Genomic DNA, 5,926 nt, shown 5'->3' with positions numbered 1-5,926 from the left:
CAAGGAGGTAGGTTATAATTTGAGGGACTTAGGTGGCTATTTCTAGCAATGACTGTGCAGTTAAGACGCTTTCTTTGCAGTCACAGGTTTCCGGTTCAGTCCCACTGTGTGGTACCTTGGACCAACCAATGTCCTGTTAGTGAATTTCATAGACGGAAACTATGTGGAAGCCTGCCATGTATACATTTATGTGTGCATGTGTGGGACGTTGTCCTCTACTTACTGCTTAACCGGTGTTGGTTTGTTTATGTCTTTAACTTAGCAGTTTGGCAAAAGAGACCAGTAGAATAATTACGAGGCTGCAAGAATGCATAAACTTTGGGGGTCGATTTGTTTTCCAATGAAACCTTTGAAGGCGGTGCTCTAGCATGGCCGTAGTCTCATGGACTGGAGCAAGTAAAAGACAGAAGATGAAGCAAGCAACATCAGTGTTGGTACTTTTAGCTGTTGTTGTTGTTGTGATTCAGGTCAATGGTTTATTAAGCAGATACTTATGATCAGAAGCATACGTCACAGCCAGCTAGCCAGAGACCCAGCCAACCATGACCTTTCCTCCTCCTCCTCCTCCTTTTATTCTGTCCAAGTAGATCTAGGTTTACATTAGATAATATGTGTGCTTCAGAACAAAAATAGATATTGTTTAACCCTTGGTCTATTTTGATCAGGCAGATCAGACATTCTGATTCCAGATATGACCAGCCTGTCTGTTATTCCGTCATAGTATATCTAGGTTTACGTTAGATAATGTGTGCTTCAGACCAAAAATAGATGTTGTTTAACCCTTGGTCTATTTTGATCAGGCAGACCAGACTTTTGATCGAAAGAGACATTCTGATTCCAGATGTGACCAGCCTGTCTGTTTTTTTTTTTCAGGCACAGCCTATCTAGGACTACATTATCTACTGTGTCTTCTATTTTGTCTTTGTTTTCGTTTTTCTTTTTTTTTTTCTTATTCTATTAACAGTGGAAGGGTGTGATTTGAGGGACGTTTGGCTGCTGTTTCTGCCAGGCCAAGCAATCGCACGAGCTTCTTGTTAGCTTGTGCAGTGTTAGTTAATGTTATCGGTTGGTAAACGTGGCTGTTGTTAGTGCTGCTGTTGTTGTTCATTGTTGTTTGTAATGATTAAATACAGAGGGAGATGGGGTAGAGGTGGTGGTAGTGGTGGTGGGAAGATGGTAATGTGTGGAAGTGCATGTGGTTGATGAGAGAGACTGGTAAGCAAAGAGGGGGAGGGGTAGATGTAGGTGTAGACATGATAGAGATAGGAAGTGGGGTGAGAGAGAGAGACAGACAGCAGGAAGAGTAGCTATAGGAATGGTAGATTGAGAGAGAGACACACACGGGAGAAGAAGGGATAGAAATGATAGAGAGAGAGAGAGAGAGAGATGCAGGAGAAGTAGTGATAGGAATGGTAGAGATAGATAGAGAGAGAGAGATAGACACACACACACACACACAGGAGAAGAAGGGATAGGAATGGTAGATAGAGAGATAGATAGATTGATGCAGTATTTGAGTAGAAATCAATAATTTTAGTGCAAATATTCAATACAGAACTGATAACAATTTTATTTACTTATTTATTTATTCTTTTTTTTTTTTACTTGTTTCAGTTATCGGATTGTGCCCATGCTGGGGCATCACTCTGAACAGTTTTAGTCGAAACATTCATTTATTTGCAGTTGTGTGTCAGTCTCTTTTTGCCAAACCACTAAGTTACGGGAAACGAATACTAATGAACACCAGTTGCCAAGCAGTAACACTAATCTGCACTTACACTTATACACACGAGATGGGCTTCCATACAGTTTCCATTGACCAAATTCACTCTCAAGGCATTGGGTCAGCCCCAGGACCATTGTAGAAAACACTTGCCCCAGGTGCCACATGGTAGGATTGAAACCAGAGCCATGGGCTAATACCTGTGTCTGTTGCTTTTAGTTTTAGTAGAGAGGTCTGTGGTCATGCTGGAGCACTCCCATGAGAAAATAGATAAGTTTTGAGTTTAGACAATTTTTCCATTTAATAGTGTCTTGTCTTTTTTTTATATTCTTTTGTGTGTTCCTGCTCTAAGGCTGTGGCCATGCTGGGGCATTTCGAAGAGGAAGTGTAGCACCCAAGACACATAGCTGAGCTTCTGAAACTGGAAGATGTAGAAATTGGGATTCATGTGTCATCCTCACGTCTGTGGCTTGGTCTCGGTGTTTGGAAACTCGGAGGGATGTGGCATCACATGTCTGTAGAAAAGGTGACAGGGCATGATCCCAAATAAGCACTGACACAAGAGAAAGGGGGCAGTTTAGTCTTCTTGTATGAAACAATCTTCCTAGTGCTGGAAGTACGAGGGTGAGTCAAAGAGTAATGCCATTTTGTTTAGGACAGGTATAATTACCAACACAGGAACATGTATCATACATCAAAATGAAGCTGGTCCTCTGTGGATCACATCTCTACTTCTCAACATAGTCACCGTTTCTCTCAATAGCAAAGTTCCACCTTCGAATGAGTGCATGTATCCCTGCTCCGTAAAATTTTGTTGACTGTTCTTTGAGCCACTTCTTCACTACAGTTTTCACTTCCTCGTCACTGGAATAACCATCCCCACTCTAGGACCAGGACCACCATTATCCAATGTAACCTCTGTTTTCTTTCTGAGCCAGAAAGGAATATGATCTGAGAGAGGGAGGGATATGGCTGCTATTTCTAGCTGATAATGACCACACTGTCTCCACCCCTCACACCCACCCCATCAGCTCGGTAATGTTGTTTTCTTTGTCGTGACATTTACTGTCCTATTAACATTTTCTGTCGTGTAATCCTATCGGATGAGCAGCTTCCCCCCCTCTCTCTTCCATCTCCCCCCCCTCTCTCTCGGCCTTATTGAGCCAGTAGTAAGTTTATCTTTATTTTATGTGTGGGTGGTAGTTGGCAGTGGTGTGTGTTGTGGTGGTGGGGGTGATGTTTTACTGTAAGGTCATTTCATAACTGATATTACAGCGCTTGCCGTATGCGTCCATAACAGTGCACCCATTATGCACATGCACATTCTGGGCGGTAAGAAGAATATTTCATAACAGAGACAGAGAGATATAGAAAAGGCTTTCTGTCTGGCTCTGCGATAAACTATCCTTTGTCTGCCTTCCGCTGTGGCCATGCTGGGGTACTGCCTCGGAGAGATTTTCGTCAAACAGATTGATGCCAGTACTTACTTTTTTTTTTTTAATCCTTGTTCGTAGTCTATTGATTTCTTTCGCTCGACTGCTAAGTTGTAAGGATGTAAACGAACCAACACTTGCTGTCAAGCAGTTGTAGCGGACAGACATAGATGTAGCCACACATGCACACAATTTCATATACATTCATGTGTGCGTATGCATGCGCACGTGTGTGTGTATACATACATATATATATATATATATATATATCATCATCATTAAGCATCCGTTTTCCATGCTGGCGTCGGTCAGACAGTTTGACTGGAACTGCTAAGTCGGAGAGCTGCACCAGGTACCAATCTAATTTGGCATTTGGTTTCTACAGATGGATGTTCTTCCTGAGACCAACCACTCCGAGAGGGTAGTGGGTGCCTTTTACATGTCACATCACATTAAAACAGGAATTTTTTTTTTATTTTAGGACCAATTTGAAGTGGGTTGCTATCAAAAGGGTTAAATATTTACTCATTTTTTAATAAAAAATAGTTGATATAATAAAATATGATTTTTTAATTGGATTTCTGCATTTATTTCTTGTTGTACAGGTTCTCCACATCGTTTGAAGATGTTTCAGCCATCAAAAGTGAACCTCATTATTTATCCTGTAAGTTAATTATTTTTAATAATTGCTTAACCATATTAACCCATATTAACCATTTAACTGCATTAACCATCTTGTCGTAGATCCTGTTGAGTGTGGCAGTGGCGATGGGGAGGGCTGGTGCTTAACCCCCTATCATTCAAACCAGCCACGTTCAGCCAAAATATATTTTACTTGTTTTATGCTCAAAGTGGCCACATCATGCTTCTCATACTTACCCTACAATCATCATCATCATTGTTTAACATCCATTTTCCATGCTAGCATGGGTTGGACGATTTGACTGAGGACTGGTGAACCAGATGGCTACACCAGGCTCCAATCTGATTTGGCAGAGTTTCTACAGCTGGATGCCCTTCCTAAGGCCAACCACTCAGAGAGTGTAGTGGGTGTTTTTACGTGCCACCGGCATGAAGGCCAGTCAGGTGGTACTGTCAACAGCCATGCTCAGAATGGTGTATTTTACATGCCACCTGCACAGGAGCCAGTCCAGCGGCACTGGCAACAATCTCGCTCAAATGTCTTTACACATGCCACCGGCACAAGTGCCAGGAAGGCGACGCTGGGCACAGGTGCCATCGCGATTTCGCTTTTGCTTGCCCCAACAGGGCTTTGCAAGCCGAGTTTCGTGTCCAATGAAGGAGACGACATTGACATGGGGTGCCCATGCCCACCCCTAAAGAAGATGTGGGTCATAGAATTTAAAGATCTCAGAAATAACATAGCGAAGACATTTGAAAGTTTCCTCATCTGACCATCATCACCAACTTCGGTTCCACTCTAACCTGTCGAACCATAGTTTCTCTCTCAGACAATGGTAAATGATTGCAAGTTGGTTAAACCTGGTCTAATTTTGATCAGAAGAATTCCAACCATGACTGTTCGCCTTTATTATTCAATGTGTCCTTCTTTTTATTTTTTCTTAAAAAACAAAAAGCAGTAGGCTGTGATTCGATTGGAACTTGGCTGCTTTTTCTAGCAGATCAAGTGACTGTATTGAGATTTCTTTGGTGGCCTTAGTATTCATGGGATTAACCTTTAAATCTGTTTATTCTGTTTTTTTTAATCAAGCGGCAGTCATAACGATGTGATGTTGCATATCCCATGTCTTTAATTAAGAGTCATAATGATGTAATGTTTTGCATTCCATATCTTTAATTAAACAACATTTATAACGATAACAATGTAAGTGTGTATTCTGTGTCTTTAATTAAACAAGTCATAACGATGTAATAATAAGTCTATATTCTGTATCTGTAATTAAAACATCATTTCTAATGGCAGTGATATAATAACGTTGAATAGTCTGTATCTTAGCTTAGAGGTATTTCATCTGTCTTTATGTTCTGAGTTCAAATTCCACCGAGGTCGACTTTGCCTTTCATCCTTTTGTGGTCGATAAAATTAGTACCAGCTATGCACCAGGATCGATGTAATCAACTTAATCCCTTCTCCCAAATTCGAGGCCTTGTGCTTCTAGTGAAAAGAATTATTTACATTATTTACATTTGACAGATATTTGTCCTCATCTTGTTTGTTGTTAACACAACGTTTCGGCTGATATACCCTCCAACCTTCATCGAGTGTTTTGGGGGAAATTTCTAACCTGGGTTCTCATCCCCAAGACACCTGATGAAGACACCTGGGTGGGTATATCAACTGAAATGTTGTGTTAACAACAAACAAGATGAGGACAAGTATCCGTCAAATGTAAATAATGAACATAATTCTTTATCTCTTAAATATAGAACTGGAAGAGGATTATTATTATTATTATTATTATTATTGGTGAGCTGGCGGAATCATTAGCACACTGGACAAAATGCTTGGCAGCATTTCTTCTGCTTTTACATTCTGAGTTCAAATCCTGCCAAGGTTGACTTTGCTTTTCATTCTTTCAGTGGGTCAATAAAATGAAATACCAGTTGAGCATGGTGGGTAGGTGGGTGGGATGCAATCGACTACCCCCACCACCACTTCCCCCTAAAATTGCTGGCCTTGTTGCCAAAATTTGAAACCAAAATTAATATATGCACTTAAAGCAGTCTGAGATGAGAGATACCAGTGTGTATAAATAACTCCCACATTCTGGCCAGACCCCCCCCCCCC

General features: G+C 41.0%; 1 protein-coding gene across 1 annotated transcript in view; it reads left to right on the top strand.

The window, feature by feature from the left end:
* Positions 1 to 3,740: 3,740 nt before the first annotated feature.
* Positions 3,741 to 5,926, top strand: part of LOC106870280 (leucine-rich repeat and fibronectin type-III domain-containing protein 4) — a 10,112-nt gene continuing 7,926 nt past the window's right edge. Inside the window, exon 1 of the mRNA XM_014916300.2 lies at positions 3,741 to 3,820. The gene's annotated coding sequence lies outside the window, so the exon portion shown is untranslated. The remainder of the gene's footprint in view (positions 3,821 to 5,926) is intronic.

Source organism: Octopus bimaculoides, chromosome 25 (assembly GCF_001194135.2).
Source record: "Octopus bimaculoides isolate UCB-OBI-ISO-001 chromosome 25, ASM119413v2, whole genome shotgun sequence".
Classification (NCBI taxonomy): Eukaryota; Metazoa; Mollusca; class Cephalopoda; order Octopoda; family Octopodidae; genus Octopus; species Octopus bimaculoides.
The sequence above is the reverse complement of the archived record's forward strand: the minus strand, read 5'-3'. Positions and strand labels throughout refer to the sequence as shown.